This window comes from Cygnus olor, chromosome 1 (genome assembly GCF_009769625.2).
Source record: "Cygnus olor isolate bCygOlo1 chromosome 1, bCygOlo1.pri.v2, whole genome shotgun sequence".
Taxonomy (NCBI): Eukaryota; Metazoa; Chordata; class Aves; order Anseriformes; family Anatidae; genus Cygnus; species Cygnus olor.
The window spans coordinates 110732585-110751728 of NC_049169.1; the positions used below are offsets into that span (position 1 = coordinate 110732585).

Here is a 19144-nt window from a genome sequence, read left to right on the forward strand (position 1 = left end):
AAAAATCTGTATCAAATTAAGAAAATGAGTAATGTTAATGGGAGTTGCATGCGAACGCTGATAGGACAAAGGCTCCCCTTGTTAGCTCACCCACCTGAACCCAAAGGTGACCATTAAAGACCTATCAAGGTACCTACAGGATACCACATAAATCAAGTATGACATGTCTTGATGCTTTAAACAAGTCTGTCAAGCATGGCCAAGGATTGCGACGTGTCAGAAATCTGTTCTGAATTATTCTCCAAAGCCAGTAGAGATTAGTGTGTACAGACCATGTATCACAAGCAGAACCAGTTGGAAATTTTTCAGCAGAAAATGTTGATTCATCAAAACCCAAACTTTTCGTGGGAATAGACCGGTTTTGATGAAAGGCTTCTCTGCTCCAAGAGGGAGAAATCTGAAAACCGAAGCAGGGAGGCAGGCGCGTCTCCTGGAAGAGGCACCAGCTCAGTGACTCAGTTGCTTACCAAAAACGTGGAAGATCAAGATTCGTATCTGCAACCCAAGTCAAGCAAATGAGGGGTTGCAACTTGTTCCTCCACATCCTCAAGAAGCAGCCTCTGACCATCAAGCTATCAGCTGCTCTGGGAAATGGCTCCCTCTCCCAGAAGATCTGCTCCTTCCTAGTTCAGAGCAGGAAGAAAGTCAAAGTCATGGAAATCCTCACGGGGCCAGGCAAGTCACTTTTTAGCCAGCTTACACATCAATAGACAGTAACGATTATTTTTTTTTTTGGAAAACAAAGACTTAACTGTGCTATCAACATTAGGATACCAGCAGGGAGAACACAAATCCTGCAGCAAAGCTTTGGACAAAACAATGCTCCCTATATCAACTACTACTCTAAATAGACAGGTTGAACTTTAGCTGAACTGCTGAGTTTTTGCTGGATGAGTCATACAAAATGGTTACGGATTAAGACGATCATGTTCTAGATGACCACTGATGATGGTCCCATCTAAGAATCTCATTTTCTTTGAAAACTCCAATTTTTCCTTTCTCTTCCCTTCCCCCTGATATTAAGTATTTCTTAAGGCAATCACAAACCCAAGATATTAATTTCAAATAAACCCAAGGTAGTAACTCTCAAACATCTAAAAAGTTAGGCCTTTAGATTCCAGAAGAAAATGTGACATATATTAACTTTCAACCAAATTTGAAGCACCTCGCAAGACAACAGATTGCAAATTTAAATTTAGATTCTAGTGGGAGGCCCTGGTGACAAATCTGTATTTTTCTCCTGGAGCGGAGCTTGAAGGCTGTGAGAACCAGAACAATGATTAAATCCACAGTGAGCAATGATTCTACAGAAATAAACTTTTGCGCAAATCTGCCAGCCAACAACGAAGATTTTTACTGAAGTCACAAGAACCGCATAGAAAAATGTACAAGGCTAATAACCAAGTGCGAATATACACATTTTATTGTAATTAAAATGTGCTTTTTTCAAAAGGGGAAGAGGGAGACTGAAATTCCACAGCAAGCCTCCGAGTTTCTCAGAAACTCCAGCAGTATATTTAATTGTTTTCAAATAAGAACCTTTTAACCAGCCATTTCTTTTTTTGTAAGCCACTCTCACATATGTTAAAGCACGGGATGGACTCCAAAAAGGCCCTGCAGGCAATTCAAATAAGAGGAGGAGAGAAGAGAGAGGGAGGAAGGGATGTCATCAGTAGCTGCTTGATAGCAATTCAAATGCCTTTGTATTGCTAAATGGGTGTAACCATAAACCACATGCAGCTTATCCAATTTTTCCCCCTCCCACGAACCATTATACAAACACAGCAAACTCCTCAAGAAAATATACGGACACACATGTACCTTCCAAGGCAATACTGGTATCCAGCGCAACCTTCCCCAAGAGAACTGTGGCATTTAGAGGTATAGAATTGCAAATGATACCAAAATGAACAGTTACTGGGATTGCAGAAGCTGTCAGCACCTGCCACTCAGCGCCTCCATTACTCTCTCGTCAGAGTCTATGACTATATGCCAAAAACCTGGGGAGAAAGAGGGGAGAAAAAAACAGAATCAGACAAAGGGTTAGCAGGAACAGCTATAAAGGAGGACATATTCTGCCAAGTCCTGTTATCACCACTTACCTAAGAAACACTGTTCGATACAGCATGCAAATGCTGTTTTTAAATTTGAATTACACAATCTGAGGGGAGCAGAATGACCGAAAAGCCCAATCAAATGCCTTGAGCCCAGGCTGCGGAAGGCACGGAGCTCCCCTTCCCGCCACTTTCTGCAATAAAAATCCCTACAGAAATTAATGTGCCCCTGCTGGGGACAGTCTGTCTCACGCAGGAGCAGAAAAGGTCAGGTCAGAGCACACACCTGTGTCTGCTGCTGGGGCAGGAGTCCAAAAAAAGCCACTCAAAAAGGCACCCTCCACAGACACGGGTTTGACTGCTTGCAGCAAAGAGGAAGCAAGCCGGCCGGGGAGGGGGGGGGGCCCGAAACTGAGAGACCTCAGACGAAATGTCTCTGTGCAGACAGTTTAATTTATGAAAAGGGTAGTAATCCGAGCAGTGATTTAATTAACATTTTTCAAGGACGAATCAGAGGCATACGGCGGAGCATTGACATGCGTTTTTGTGCACGGTGAAAGGCTCGTGGGGTTAAATGCGCTCCCGAAAGCGCTGCTACAAGAGGCAAGTCGGTGCCCACCGAGGCCTCAGACAAGTCACAAGCTACACACACTCGCATGGGTGCCAAATCCCAGCATTTTTATTTTTGGCACCACTGGGAAGCAGCCTGGCAAGCGGCTACACGAGGCCTAGTCCTGGGAGACACCGCGGGCCACAGGCCCACCTGAGCATGGGGTGCTCGAGGCACACCGCTGCCCCTCCACAGCCCAGCAACAGCGGCGAAACGGCAACAAAACACCGCAAGCCCGGTTTTAAGAGTTAAAAATACTTCCAGAAGTCTCAGGGGACAAAAAGCCGTGGACGAGATTACTAATGCCTGTCACGTTGTTAGAGCTGTTTGGTGGGGAAACCGTGATCCCCACTTGGCTGGGTGCTCAAAAGAAATGAGAGTCACCGGCTCCTTTCTAAATTAAAAACCTTCTCATTTTCTTTTTCCTCCTTCATGTTCCTCTCTCTGTTCCCCACCTCCCCCTCTCCCCCCAAGCTGTTGGTTGAGATCTGAAAAGCAGTTCATGAATTGCTCAGGAGCTGGCAGAAATTAATAAAATGAAGCTCATTTATATTGAAATGGACTCATTACCATGCCAGCTGCCAATAGTTTACAAGACTGGAATCTTGCTGACAAACAAAGTCCTGCAGGCAAGAGGCTTTCCACCTGCACCTACCGCGTGATGGATAACCCTGCGAAGTGCATTCCTCACCTCCGGAGGAATAGGAATTGTGATAATCTTTTCTTCAGATGTCTGCTCCGGCCACGGAAAACTTGTCCAAAAGTAGAAAAAAACAGATGCGGCCGAGCATTATCAGGCTTTCCATCGTGAAGTGGTTTTTGAGGAGTTTGTAATCCAATCAGAAAGATCTGCTCCAGGCCGAAGCGAACTCTGGTCACTTCTGAGAGAAAGCAACTGCAATGTCACCCGCCTCACACACTGCCCACACTCCTCCAATATACATTGTTCTCTGTACTCCCCCGGTACACCAAAGTTTAAACGAAACAACTCACTTGCTAAAAAGGTGAAAAGATCCAAAGTGGATGTTTACAACTGGAAGCTGGATTATCCAAATTCTCACTCAGCTCTAGTACATCTGAAGGGCTGGCAACATCCTTTGCCACGAACAGATGAGTACTCCTGCACACATGGTTCCTCCAGAAGAAAAGGATTTATCATTACCCACGGACTCATTTCTGAAAAGGTTTGTTCCTATTAACTTTTACGGCTTGGAGAGAATTTCCCAAATGAAATCAAGCTGCACTTTTCAAGGAGAACATCAGCTTTTCCTACTTCTCCTTGTCTGCCATTAAAATGCACCTCACCGCCACACATCCCAGTTCACCCCAACAGCCCCAGTTGTGCCACAGCAGAAACTTTGGACGCCCTTCAGTGCCAAAGTCTCAGACGAGGACTTCCCTCCAACAGGGCAATGATCAGAGGAAAGTCCTTGTGGCAAAAGGGGATGTTCGCGCTCTTCCATCAGGAGGAAAGAGGGCAGTTAAGGGAACAAAGGGGCTTGCTCTGGTTGCTTCCTGGCACAGAGCCCGTGCCCACGCAGGATGCATTTGCTCCAGGTGTCACTGGACACTTGCTGTACTAGTGGAGCCTGACCTGAAGAGGCAGGAGCCGACTGCATGTTCAGACCACTAGTAACTTGCCAGCCACTGTTCTCAGGGCTGATGGACGGCTGTAAACATTCACACATGGAACAGCCCACCTCACTAAAAAAGAAATATCAAAGAAACATTTTCAAACTGCTATGCTCAAGACAAAATATTCAGCCTTAGAGCTGGTTCCTGCAAGCATGCACGCATGAACACACATACATACACATTTATGGTGCATGTACGCCAGTGCCTACATATGTCAGTGCAACTCCTCTTGTTCTTTGAAGGTCTGGAAGTAGCACAGCTGTATTTATTTCATAGCCACAAAACAGTGCCTTGAAAAATCAGGCCAAGGAGTTCCCACAGGGCTCAGCACACAGCAGCTTAAGTCAATCCAAACTGAGGAAGCTTGCAGCAAACCACTATGAATGGATTAAATGAACGCATCGTAAGGAAGCAGAATATATTAAAGGAGCACCTAGTTATTCATCACTTCTGCTACCTGCGATTCTAGGTATGGCAAAGAGAGGTTTGACTTTCACATGTTGGGATGAGTTTGCAATGCCAAGAGATTAATAAAAAATACAGCGCACACGCTTTCTTTTTGCTTGCAGACACTCGACATGAGCATTAATAGATGAAAAATATGGAAGCTGTAGTTTTCTAAAAGCCTCTTTTTCACAGTAGAACCCTTCCTGTCCAGCAAGAAAATATTAGCATGCAAGTACATCTCCTTGTCCAGCAAACACAAAAAGCTGGCTAGAAGAATGACAGCTCTCTTTCAGTTCCATCTTTGCTTTTTGATTTTATGATGCATCTTTTTTGTCAGATTCAAAATGCAACTGCAGATGTGAGATCAGTTGGTCATTACACAAATCTTCATCCAGCTTTGTGAAGCCCTCAGTAACTCTATAATAAAACACCAGGATGTACATACATAGACAGGAATGTCCCATCATTTCGTACAGAGAATATTTAATATTAATCAGTGGCTCTGGGCTGTATTCCCCACCCACTATCCTAGTTCCACGCCATTGTAAGTCCAGTGTTCAATCCTGTCTGGAGTGGAGAATCAGGCCCTTTATTTGTAACTGGAGGCCACGTTTTGTTCGCCTTTATTACCTCTTGTTAATATGAAATCCTGCCAAAATCAATGGTAGCATCTACCCTGAGAAGCAGGTAAATGCTCTAGCATGCCCCAGGGACCTGCTGCCCTGACAGCTCTGGCTTCTCCCCATCCCATATTTCTGGGCTGCTCACAGAAAACAACAAAATACAGCCACCCACCAGAGATGGATGGATGGATGGATGGATGGCAGGAAGGCAGGAAGGCAAGAAGGAAGGAAGGAAGGAAGGAAGGCAGGCAGGCAGGAAGGCAGGAAGGATGGCACTGAGCTCAGGGCCCAACTCTAGTGGATTTCAGAAGCTGGTTTACTTTTAAACCAGTAAAAAGACAAATAAGATCCTCTTTGTGTTTTCCTTATGGAAAATGTCATAGAAACCTTCTGTTTGTGAGAAATATGAATTTTAAACCAACCACTGCTTGAACTACCTGTCAAAGAGAGCTCCTGAAACTGGAGTCCAATGATGATGACCATCCAGATGAGGTTGGGGAGGGATGCCCACACGTCTGCTAGAACCAGCCAGCAGCACTGGAACTGCAAAAACTCTTCACAACCACCTGACTAACATGCAACCTTTGTGTCTGTCATGGTTAGGAGAACAATGCTGGGTGATCGCTCCAGATGGAGAGGAGGAGAAAGAAAAATAAACCCACATTCCTTTTGTGCAGAATTCATAAAGAAAAGATGTGGGAAGCCTTGTTCTTCCAGCTGTAGCACCACACCTATGAGAATTTCTAAGGATGGGAAACAAAAGCAAAGAGAGAGAGAGGGAGGAAGGTCCATCGGGAGACCCACCATCTCTGTGTAAGTGACAGTCAAATGTCCCCAAACCACAGCTAAAGAAGACAAAAGCAGACACATGGCACTGACAAATCACCTTGATAATACATTAATGGAAGATACCAGCAGATAGCCAGCCAGCCCACAGGAAATCCCCCTGTTCAGTGTTTCTATATTTATACTAGGGGATGTGAATAATTGACACGATTGAGGGCTTGTTTGTTTTCTAATCACTTTTACAAGCATCTTCTGTGTTTCAAGTCTTTCTCCTTCCCTTCCCTTTTATTTTTAATGGTGGGAAAATCCCCCTTTTCTTCCCTACGGGAAATCTGCAAGGATTTACACGTTTAAAGAAAAGGGCGAAGCAGGGAAAGGATTCTAATTTCAGATCATCAGACATAAGCAAATCTCCGGGAAGCCAAGAGGGCAACTCCCTGGAGCCTGTGGGGCAGACCAACAGCAGCTTGCAGGCTGCGCCCTGGGAAGCGGAGGGGTTTTGCAGCCACAGGGGAGTTGCAGGAAAGCAGGAGCCCACTTGGCCTTCATGGAGGGCAAGAAGGAGAACGGGAGCTGGAAGGACCACGCGTGCATTTAGGCGTTACTTAAAAAAGGAAAAGAATTCCCCAAATACAGCTGAAATAAAAATAAGGTGTGGCCTGCTTGTTTACCTTAAGGTTATACATTATTGTTATTACACTTTGATTGAGAAGCACTTTCTGCCTGTGCCAAATGAACCGAGAACTGCTGATGCACAATGAGGATGGGACGTGCCAAATGCATGGAAAAATGTATTTAGAAGTAACAAGAAAAGATGTTCAGAAAAGAAGACAAAGCACCAAGCAGACAGAGCAGTGCACTCACTGCGTAACCAAAAACCGGGAGCGACGGTGCTGCTAGCAGCGAGGCAGCTGAAGGACAGAGGAGGAGGGAACAGAAGCGGGACACGTTGGACGGACACTGCAAGCACAGAAGAACCACCCAGAGCGATGGTCTCGAGCAATAAAAACTGAAACCCTTGGCTTGAATGAGCAGGGAGCCACGGCAGGCAGGATGTGAAGGAGAAAAATGTTGTGGAAAAAAAAATTAAGGCCAATAATTGGAGGGGGCGGGATTGGAGAGGAAGCGTTTAGCGTGTATCCTCGTTGAAGCACATAGGTAAGTAATGTGATTTTCAAGCAATGCCAAAGACCTCACACAGATCATTAAGATGGTGCCTGAGATACGAACACAAGTATCTAATTATAGATACCCCAGCGTAAGTACCAGGGAGGGATTCCAGAGGTCTAAGGAAAAACACACGGCAAATTAAACTCAGGCAGAGCAGCTCTCACGTTTTGGCTGCGTTCGCTCTGATGAAGAACGAGGTACCTCACCGAGGTACAGCAGCACTGCAAGTTGTATAATTAGCAGAAAAGATGTGAAAGTCACAACAGCTTCTGCGATGAGGCCACGTGGGGAGTACAGTAGGGAGAAGATTTAAAGAGGAGGATGTCCTTTTAAGATGATGCCTTGCAGAAGTTCTGGTACCAGTAGGGTCCTACTTTTAAATGGGTATCCAGCGAGATTCAGCCGTCGCTGAAATCATTTGCTGGTGCCAGCACGCTGGGCTAGGAAGGAGAGGCTAGGGGCTGCAGTGCTGGCACAGCAGGACAGGGTTTGTGCCTGGCAAGAGATGCCATGAAGATGCCACGCTCTGGTGGGACAGGGCAAGGTGGAGGTGACAGCGGGACAAGAGTTTGCTCAAGCCGAAAACTGGAGAACCCCCTGGCTGTGGGCAGCTGCTACCAGCCAGCACCGGGAGCTGCCGCTGAGCTGGGGCTGCAGGAGGGGACGGGGGAAACAAAAAGGGGCCCCAGGTAAGGAGGCGGCCGTGCTCTGCAAAACCTGGCACTCGTGACTGCAATACTGTTTATTCAGAGCCTGGAAGGAGAGGCGAGCACGCTTGTAACCACACGGCTGCTCTTCCTGCCTGATGCGATGATACCAGCCACACCAGAGCAGGTTTCTCAGCCTGGCATTACCATAGGACAAACCCTCACCATTTTGCCAGCGTGCATACAAAAAACATTCATGCAAAGCTCGGCCGGTCTGTACCAGCTCGCCACTGTCAAAGTTAAATTAAGCACGCAGATTTTATCTTGCACGTCCTGACAGAACCTGATCGCTCAAGCGCCGTCACCGAAAGGCGTTCGCACCGCGCTACGTCTATCTGGGCCTACCGGTTTTGGCTACAGCTCGTCTGTCACACCTTGACACCGCTCCCGAGCTCCCAGCCCTTCCCCTGAGGAAGGTACGCCCAGCACCGAAGGCCACACGCCGGGTGCTGTTCCCCTAAGTCAGAGGGGGCTAAGCCTAAGGGGAGCTGCAACCCCCGGGACGCGCACGGAGCTCACGGGGCGAGAGCGGGGAGCCCTGCCGGGGCACGGGGACAGGACTGGCAGCGAGTGTTTCTGGGAGGAAAAGCCCAGGCTGCCACGAGCCAGGGTAAGGCAGCTTTGTGCTAGAAACTGAAACCAGCCAGCTCTGAGCCTGGGCTCAAATGAAAACGAATGCTTTGCCTTAATTTTCAGTAAGGGCATGGGGGAGCAAAGCCGCGCAAATACCACATCTGAGGTATCCGAGGAGCACGATTCAAAGGGTTTAAAATCTGCCAGTCAGCACGAGTTTTTAATCTGCATCCCAAAACTATGACAGAAGTGGTACAAGAAACCGCAGGTGTGTGTACAAGTATTTTTGTATTAAAACCTGCGGATCAGGATCACTGGAGAACGAGTGATCCGAGGAGTGACGTACCTGCCTCCTGGCCTCCATCGCGTGCAAGGCTGGAGAACACACCTGAGAGAGGGAACAGCACGGCTAGGAAAGGGAAACTGAGTAAAACGCCACACACATTGCAGCATGCTCATCTGATCTCCTTCTCCAACAGGACAACCTATTTTCCAGCAGAGGGAAGGGCAGAAGGTATCTTTCTGGGAAATGATTAGCTAAGCTGCAGATGACAAAGACTAACATAGGAATTACGATATGCACAAGAAACTTTGCAAAGAGGTTGAGCTGTAAGGAGAATTATCTGACTCAAGGGATGAGTTTTTTTAATGCTTCCAATGACGGCATGCGAAGAAAAAATGTGCTACTGACTTGTGCTATTGACACAAAGCAAAAAAGTCACAATATAGAAGAGACCTTTTGTCTCGTATTGATCACAGAAGACACTGATGTGATAAAATAGTGATAAAACAGCAAATGTAATCAAAAGATGCACGAGCCAGGTTTTCCCAGAAGAGACAAGAGTGAATGCTGCCACAGAAGCCACTGACCTCATCCAGAATAACGCGTGCAATCCTCATCATCCATGGCAAAGGTTAACACGTAGCAGAGTACCTTCAAGAAAAGCAAGGCAGATGCAATGAAGCCTGGAGCTTCATTCTGAGAGGTGAAACAGGATTGTCTCACGTAGCAAAACAAAAAGGCTGCAGAAAGACATGATCCGTATTTACAGGCAGAAAAAGGTAACTTAAAAAATTCATCAACTCAAATAGATGTATTCGTAGCAAGAGGCACAGTTGTTGTTCAAGTTCTCCTCTAGCTTTGCAAACTACGGTGCGTACAGGAAAAACGTTGCTGCTGGCACACACAAACTACCTGTAATCAGTGTAAAGCCAGCACTGCAGACCGGCCAGCTGTGGGGTTTGTACCTTTGAGCTCCTGACATCTTAGAGAGCAGACGTCCAGAAAAAGCTTTGGTTTTTTTCTTCTTGTGAAAACAATTCAAAAAATACCACCGGAGAAGGAGCTAGAAGAGGTGTTCCAAATCCTTTGTGAGACTTTTCCAGCATCGGGCTCTCACTTTCTCTTACTGCCTCCCTGTTTAAATGCTATATGAAAAGCCTAAGTGGCTAATTACAAGACAAACTGTTGACAACTGTCCCAGGAGCACCCTATAATGGCATTCCCCAAGACAGCCTTACGTGAAGGTGCCTCCCACAGGAGAGGAGGAAAGCGAAGACTGAAGGCTCTCCAGACAGCACTCTCATCTGGGCCTCCCCTGTCCTGGAGGAGCGACATCCTCTCGGCTACAGGACGAAAAGCAGCGTGTGGGTGCATGCACGTACACGTGTATCTGCATGTGCATTCATGCAGGGGTGAGGGTGGGGAAGCCACTCTTTCTTTGGTTTATTGATCTGTCTGGAAAATTAAGCTTTTGGTTGAAAACACTCAGTGAGTTTAAGTGGCTGTAGTGATGGCTGAGAGCCCCGGACCCAGCCACGAGCCTGCCTGACTCCGTCTGCGAGCTCCAGCCACGCAGCACGGGCTGAACACGGCCCTCCACAGGTTGTAACTGCTTCCAGAGTTTCTCAGCTGTCCCACATCCACAAACCACATTTCAGTGAATAAACCATTCACCAAAAAAAAAAGAAAAATTGATCGCCTAGCCCGAGGTGAAACATTACTGGAAAGTCACCAGGTATTGCTATTAGAGAGAGTGCTACAGAGCCTGCCTGCCTGCCTGAAGTCCAAGCAGAGCATCGGTGGAAAATTGCTTACTGTCAGCTCTGGTTCAATGCTTTCTTACAAGAGAAGGTCGCTAATAAAATATTCTACCTTAGTATTTGTAAAAAGAACATTTTTCTTACCTGTAGCTGTTACAGTGTGGGATATAGTCACCCAAACGAAACATTATACAGTGCTAAAATATTATAGCATACATACATGGGGATTTCTTTTTTTTTAAAGGAATTCTAAAATCCATATTAGAAATGCAAACATTTACTGAAACAATAGCTGTACCTCTTCAGAAACGCCAGGCTGGTGAAATATCAGCCACACCATCAAACGAAGACACCGTAAATCTGCACAGCACTTTATATTTTCAGCAGCACTAAGTGTCATTCCCTCATTTCAGTGCTTCACGTTGGTATGCGGCCCAAAATAGTCCTAAAAGAAAATAACTAGCTTCCTCTTTAAATTTAAAGAGTGGTAGATGATTTTAGTAGCTGAGAAAGCTACCGATATTTTCTGTGGCATCATTCCCAGCCCATATGAAAATAAAACCGGCGGTAAATGCACACATCGTGTATTTGTGAGCGTGCTGATCATATTCACCTATGCCCAAGTTACAAGTGAATTATTCAGCCCACCTGAGCTCGCAACAGCTCCTGAATTCACATAAATGGCATCTGGTTGACAAAGGAAGAGACTTCGAAACTGCAGGAGCGACCGCTCTTTTCCCCTGACTTCCCAGCACTGTTTTTATAGGTATGCACAAGGGACCCACACAGGTGCTGGAGCCTCCGTAACGCGAAAAGCAGCACCGTGGAGAAAGATCCCACTGTGTTACTGGACAAAGTGAGTTTTAGTGAAACGGGTGTTAAATATAGTATCGTGGAGCCTGAATTTCAGGCCTCTTGCTAGCTGAGTTTCCTCCCTTCTCTGCCCAAGCCACCAGGAGCGGTGACTCTCCCGTGCCTTCTACTCCATCACCAGCCACAGCCTCACTGTATCACCACGTCAATCCTACAGATCTATGGCAGAAGGGGTAACTTACTTTCCGTAGCAAGCAGACACACCACAAAGACTACTGCCATTCTTAAAGGGAATTTTAAAAGGAAACCCCCTACGCTATTTTTGACAGGCCGAAACAAAGAAGCAAAGGGCACCTTTACGACTGAGCTAAACAAAGACTCCTTCATTTTGCAGTGCAGCCTCTCTTTCTGAATGACAGTCCTCTTTGTGCTGGTTCAGAGGTCTTTACTGTTGAAGTTTTCAGCTCGCCAGTAGAGAGCCTGCCCTACAGGTGCTCTGGTGACCTCTGGAAGTTTTGCCATCAGACAGTCTTCCCACCGTTAACGCTCACCTCGTCACACAGCGTTGATAGGCTGCACATCCCATCAAGTCACGCAGCAGTGAAATGAAAATACTCCCAATAAAATTCCCTCCTGCACTTGTTTATTTGTTGGTTCTTTTTGTTTGTTTGTTTTTTACCACCCCTTTTCAGAGCCAACACACCTAAATGAAAAGAGGAGGAGGAAGAAAAAAAAAGCCAATGTTTTGCACTTCATCCTTTACGGTTTTCAACCAACCCAACTCATCTAACACCTCTGTCAAAAAGTTATCTCCCGGATAATAAGGGAGGGAAGACAGCTCTGTGCAGTGCAGGAATCTAAGCATGGTCTCAAGATTCAAGACTGATTTAAGCTACAAATATTTGCCAGCAGAGATACGTCAGTCACAAATTTGATAGAGCATGACCTCTGATTATGCCTGCAGAGCCCACTGCAATACAGTTATATGTGCAAAATTGTGACACGGCTTATGGTAACCTATTTTTTCTCCAAGAGAAAAACAAAGTGATAATAAGCTACTCCAGCCAAAGTGCTGGCTTGCTGGTGAAGCATCGTGGGGATGCTTTTAAGTGCCATCCGCAGAAGAAGGCTTTGTACCACTATAGCGATGCCACGCGGGTGCCCCATGGCAGCAGAGGGCTGTTAACACGTATCTGTACTTATTGATGCGATGCCTTTCTTTTCTTTCTTAAATCAATGTTGGTGCTTTTGGCTTGCAGAGAGGGGAAAGTACTTCTTCTTCCCTTGCCGGTGCGCTGAAGCAGCACCCAGCTGTTGCAACACCGAGCTCTCCTTTCTGAGACAGACACTACACGGGATTCCTTCCAGCCTGCGAGGGTGCCAGCTTCTGCCTGCGCCGAGGGTGGGCAGAAACCTCAGGTCTTCTGTCAGGGAAAAAAAGTGTCTCCCTGCACTCTGCTGACACCGTCTTTTTCTTCAAAAGGAAGCTGTTGAGCTTATGCATATCAGCCTCACGCGGAGCAAGCCGCCACATGAGCAACCCGGCACCTCTGCCTGCAGACACGGCAGCTCCCCTGAACGCCTCACCCAGGGCCTGGCCCGAGAGCCCTGAGCAATTGGTGTAAAATTCATTCAGTGGGCCCCCAAAGTAGCAGGGGGGTTTAAAGAGACATAAACGCAAAAGATCAGCCCAGCTTCTTCACTTGCTGAATTGCAACTGGAAATTCTTCTTTGCCTCATGCACACAACTCACACCAAAAAGGAAGAGGCAAAAAGACCAAAGAGTGAAAAAACAGGTTTAAAAAAAAAACAAACTCAGAGAAACAACATATTATTTCCCTGTCTTTTCTAAAAATCATTTCCTCAACAGTCATTTTTAGCACCCTTTTTTCAGGCTGTGCAAGAGCCTCTAAGCCAGCCCTGCTCGCCCCTCTGCCAAGGGCTGCCCCATGGGGCTTGCCTGCAGGGAAGGCTCCTTTTTCTCCTCCTTCTTCTCCTCCTCCTCCTACTCCTGCCCTTCTGTGCTCTGTGGCCCTGGAGACCTGATGGCCCCAGCGAGGAGGAGGAGGAGGACACGAAGGCAGCGGCTCCGCAGCCCCAGGAAAAGCTCGACGTGCTGCCCAGCTGAGGAAGGCGCTGTGCTGGGAAGGACACGTGCAGCAAACACGCTGATAACACCCTTGTTAACATATGTACCTATAAAATGTATGCTAGCAAAATGTTTATATTTAACTACATCAAACACCCCAAATCCCCACAGCAGCTACACTCGGGCAGAGTTTCCAAAACGAAGGCAGACTCCCTCATCCCCCCACAAGAAGCACTCATTGTGCTAAATTTCCAAGAGCCCGACGAAGACAGCACAGACTGGAGAAAAAAACACCTTTCTTTTAGCCTGTCTCATACGCTCAGGTAACTGCCTTGCTGTCCTGCTTGCGACATTTGCAAGGCTGCAACCAGCTACCAGTGTTTCTGTAATCTTATATAGCATCGCAAACAGTAAGCCCGTTAACTGCGACATTTCTGTGGGATTTCTCTCGGTTCGTCTGTTCTGGAGGTTTGTATCTATAAAAGATAGGGAACACTGACGGGCTTCCTTTGTTTGCGCTGTTTCAAACCAGATTCACCACCTTTCAGGGCTCATTTCATGTTTAATTACGAGATTAATAATTATGGATATGCAGCCAATCCCTTCCAAAGACAATAACATTTGAAGAACAACTTAACGTTAAAAGCAAGAGCGACGCTCCTCCGAGCAGCACCCGAAATCCCACTGCACCGATTAATGTACGGGACAGCATTTAGCCTGACCACTTCTCGGCACAGCGGATCACAAGGGAGACGTAATTCAAACCAGACCTGCCTGCAACGCTCCTGAAATGAAACAAATAAACCACGACGGCGACAGCTGGAACAGCGCTGGGAGGCCAATTTCCAGCACCGCGGCGCTCGCCACCAGCTCGGCTTCACACCGCAAAGTCCTATCGATTTCGCTGGGTGGAGGGAAAAGGGGGAGGAAAGGGGCTCGTGGCACAGACCCCATCCCGCGGGAAGGGAAGGGGGCTGTGGAGGGGGACAGGGCCACCTTTGTCACTGGCTGGGACCCATGGCAGCCCGGTTCAGCTGAGCTGCCCGAGGAGGATTCCTGCCTCTGTCCCCCAAAACCGCATCTCCTTTTTTTTTCTTTCCCCTGGTGCTTTCCATTTCAAAGGCACAAGTTGATTCCCGGGCGTTTTTCCAACCAAAAATTTCCATCGGGCTCTTTGTTTGGCCCTCCCGCGGGTGCCCGGAGAGGCGAGCCCCGTGGCAAGCCCCGCGGGCACGGCGGGGACGCTGCGCCGCACGCGATGGGGCACCCGTCGCTGACCCGCTGCCAGCAGAGCCAGAGGGACGGCCGGGCGGGATCGCCTTCCTCGCGTCTCCGGCTCCAGAATATGCAGCAGCCCTAATGGGAAAGGGTTACGAACAAAAGAAAGCAGACATTAAGTTTGGTGTGTCTTATCTACACCCAGCTGTGGGAAAGGAGGAAGGCGCTCGATTATCACTTTTCGCACAGGTTCGTACACGCCTCAACATATTCCCTGCCTCTTAAAAAAACATGAAAAGGAATGTATAATCACTTTTGCAGGGCACCTTTCCGCTCCGGCTTGCAGAGTCTGCCCTGCATGTACTTTTCCCATCGCAACATAACTTGCAAAACATTTTACACAATGAGCACCTTGAACTTTTAAAGGCAAACAGCTTCCCCCGGCCCCACCAACACATTAGGCAGAGGCTCCCATACTGACTAGGAAAAATGCCCTGGTGAAATTTGAATGTGTAGTTGAAAGAAAGAAAAAAAATATAAAAGCGTGAAGTGGTTTGTTTACAGGGGAGGTGCAGGAAACTCTGGCCAAACGTGGTCACGGCTTCTTCACATCTCCACTGGCAGCAACGCCTCCTGCTCGGGAGCCTCCACTTGTGCCGGGCTCCTGGTGGCTCCGAACTTCGTTACTGAAGGGGTTGATAGGCATTGGAATGGGCTGCCCAGGGAAGTGGTTGAGTCACCATCCCTGGAGGTCTTTAAGAGACATTTAGATGTTGAGCTTAGTGATATGGTTTAGTGGAGGACTTGTTAGTGTTAGGTCAGAGGTTGGACTCAGTAATCTTGGAGGTCTCTTCCAACCTAGATGATTCTGTGAGGCTGCTCCTGTGGGGCTCCCAGACCACCAAAGATGCCCTAACCATGGGCAGGAGGAAGGAAAGCGATGCCAACCGTCTGCCGGGTAACCCATGAGCATCTCCCGGAGCCACTCATAAAGCCTGGTGCTGAACGTGAGGGCCGGCTTTTCGCCGAGGGATTAAACTACAACAAAACCCAGAACGTTAGGGAAGGCAGCTAATGGGATTGGGAATATCGGCACGGGAGGAGAAACCAGAGGGACTGTAATTAACCTCACTAATGAGCAACAATGCTGGAAAAACTCTAGGAAGGCTCTGCGAGGGGATTTATATGCACAATAGTAGCTCACTAATGCTCTGTCCCTACAACGCTGCATTTACTCAAGAGATAGAAGAACACAGCCCAGTTTCTTAAATTTATGTTCGGCAGATCTATTTTGATCTTCCTCCTTAAAACCCGACTTCCAACCACGTTATGAAAAGGAAATGAGTTGTCTACTTGTCTCGACAAGTGAGCAACACCTGCTCTGGCGCTTTTGGTTTTACAGTATTGTTTGGGTTTTGTGCCTGTTTTTTTTTTTTTTTTTTTTTTTCTTAAAGCCCAACCTAACAGGCTTAAAAAAGGCCCATAACCAGTTTGGGGAACAATAGAGCAAAAGACCTTATTCATCCAGCCCTTTGTTTTCAGCAAACATATCCTGACGTTTCCCTGTCAATACAACGTGAAAAATGCAGAAAATGCAAACACAGGCGGGATGGTGCTTCAAAAGGAAAAGGGAGGGCCCTGCTTCGGATTCCAGTTCCTTCTGACAAAGCCCCTGTTCTGGGATATTTCTGTATCAGCCAGAGACCTTCTTACTGGAACTTTTAACAAGGAGGGAAAACACAGCAGCATCCCGCTTGCCAAGCGCCATTTGTTTGTGCAAGCTTTCCACAATCCACGTTCTTTTCCCCACAGAAATCCGCTGTCCACTCGCAAGGAAGGTATTTAAATGCCATAAAATGAGACCTGAAAAAAAGCTCAGCGCTGGTGTAATGCAAGTCGGCTCCCACTAGACTCAAGGGATGTTTTTATAGGAATACTTACATGGCTGAATTTAAGCATTGTTCTGTAACGCCACATCGAGGTGGTTTTTTTCAGCTATCACCCTGACAAGCAACTTTATTAAAAAGAAACGAGATTAAAAAATCATGCAGAATTCCAGACAGAGTTAACCCATAACTCACGTGAGCAGCTTGAAGCAGGGATCAATGCAAAGCAAGGACTGCTAGCCCACAGAGCAGCAATGAAGCCATCCCTGTGCTAGTTTTTTAGCGAACTTTCAGATGAAGATTAATGGGGACAAGAGGAGAGCTCTCAGTTTAACCTGTCAGCCAGTCACTTTGTACTAAATTGAATTACGAATTGTTGATCCTGTAAGAATGCTACCTAGACATTTTCTTGTGGCATACACTATTTAAGATGCTATCCATCAAAACGAAACAGAAAATAATCTTTTTGTTTGCTGTAAGTGTGTGATATTGCCCAGTTAATTCATTAATGGAGTTTGAGGAGAATATTCAAGAGGAGAACGCAACACAGTGCGAACAGACAAACGAGATGTCCCAGTTGTACATATTTTCTAATGCAGCTGGACGAGAGCAAGCACTAAATAACTAAACGGAACAACGTGAAATGCAGTTCACGGTATTAACACACAACAAGAAAAGCACAGTGTTCTTCATTTTGCTGGTACCTCTGATGTGCCAAGTGTAACGTGTTGGTAAATTCCTACAGAGAGGATGCACGTGCCACAGACCATTCTCACACTACCTGGAGGTGTCCGTGTGACAATGGGGGCAAGAAATAGCCAGCCTGGCTGATGGCCAGGGAGTGATCTCTCAAGCCCACAGGCTCAGACACCCCAGCAGCTTGTCCAGTGGGTGCTGAGCTGGGGTCTCCTCGGCAGACGGGAATCTGCAGGAGGGGTCTAGGAAGGCACGTCCACGGCTCGCTGCCTACCGACTTCTTTCCAGGGATTCACACCTCTGCTGGATCGGCTTTAGGGATGCGCTAACAGAGAGATGTTGAAAGCCACTGCATGAAAGTACAGGATGTGAGCGCTGGAAGGGGCTTGAATTTGCATATGGAGAAGGATAAATCAGGATAAATCACATTCAACATCATGGCAGCTAACCATAGATTTTAATTTAGCTGACGTGATACCAAATATGACATCCCGAACTTGACTGGCCATGAAGTTGTGATTGATGTCACATGAACTAACTTGACGCTTCACTATCAGGCTTAAATGCATTACATTTTTGTTAGTTAGACTGCCCTTAAGCAAGACCTCAAATTCTACCAATATCTCCAAATCCATACAGACGGAGAAACACTGATGCAATAACTACCCCATTTTTTCTGAGGAGATTACAGTGCTTTTCATGAAAGAAGCCAGGAAGCAATTTTAAGATGCCAAGGCAGTAAATAGAATTAGATTTAGAATTAGGAGACTAATAATTCCATTTTTAATAAGGGAAAATGACAAATAATTAAAAACTAATAATCGTTATGGAAACCCTGCTGAAATATTTGTTGGTTTTAAATTAAAATGGTTTCGCAACGGACTAACAAAGTGTTGCATTTAGAATATTTTCAGCACTCCCTTACTGAAAAAAAAGGCACTTAAATTTACTGCATTTTTAATTAAAAGAATAACAGCACTCGGAAGAAAAACCTGGTAGAGCTTTATGGATCTTTGTGGATTACTCTGCACCCTTGGTTCCATCAGGAGTGAACAGGAACATCTGCAGGAACTTCACCACGCTGTTCAAGCAAAGTTCGAACATACTAAGTTTCCTAACACAAATTTTTGATAACGCAGTGTTTTCTCCTTTCTCCTCACCCTTACATTTTGCTGCTTCATGGCTTTGCCTCATTCTTTCCACCTGTAGCAAGGGATGATAAATATCAAGGGAAGGCTGCTTAGGGTGTGGCGGCTGAAGGGATCTCCACGGGCACACCCCGGTGCGCTGCTCTGGTTTTAGCTCAGGTGCACGGGCTGAGCGCTGCCGACGCTGCTTTACGAAATATTTCGTCACCACTGCTGCAGGGGCGGTAACTTCCCATGGAGGAGCAGTTCGGACGGCTGCGGGCAGTCGGTGAGTCAGTGCCCGGCTCAATTTGCTGCTGCAGAAGACAACACCCTCAGCTACCTTTTCTTCTGCACTTTCAGGACCGAGCGCCCCACGTAAGTGTTAAGCACGGCCACTGCTGAATCCCTTGCGCGTGCCCCAAACGCTCCTCAGCTAGCGGGAGATTTAGAGGTGGGAAGAAACCTAACTCTGGTTGCCATGCCACCTTTTTGGCAATAAAATGAAAAAACTCATTTTACTGAGATTTTGTACAGACTTACAGCGACGTTGCCTCCCTGGGTGCGCTTGTATCTACATGGTGCCACCAAAGCTGACCATGCTGAATGAGGCAGAGGAAACCTCGCCATCAGCAGGGAAATTCTCACCTGGGGAGCCCACGGACCT

At 46.9% G+C, this 19144-nt stretch overlaps 1 protein-coding gene across 14 annotated transcripts in view; it reads right to left on the reverse strand.

Moving 5' to 3' along the window:
• The window catches only part of TIAM1 (TIAM Rac1 associated GEF 1), a 176693-nt gene that overhangs the window by 87052 nt on the left and 70497 nt on the right, over positions 1–19144 (reverse strand). For 3 of the 14 annotated variants that reach the window (XM_040576841.1, XM_040576833.1, XM_040576824.1), the window contains one exon: positions 1822–2000. The exons of 8 other annotated variants lie outside the window; for them this stretch is intronic. The gene's annotated coding sequence lies outside the window, so the exon portion shown is untranslated. Of the gene's footprint in view, positions 1–467; positions 624–1821; positions 2001–2102; positions 2182–19144 lie in introns of those variants that run through there. 3 more of the 14 variants (XM_040576859.1, XM_040576850.1, XM_040576869.1) reach the window with 3 other exon arrangements.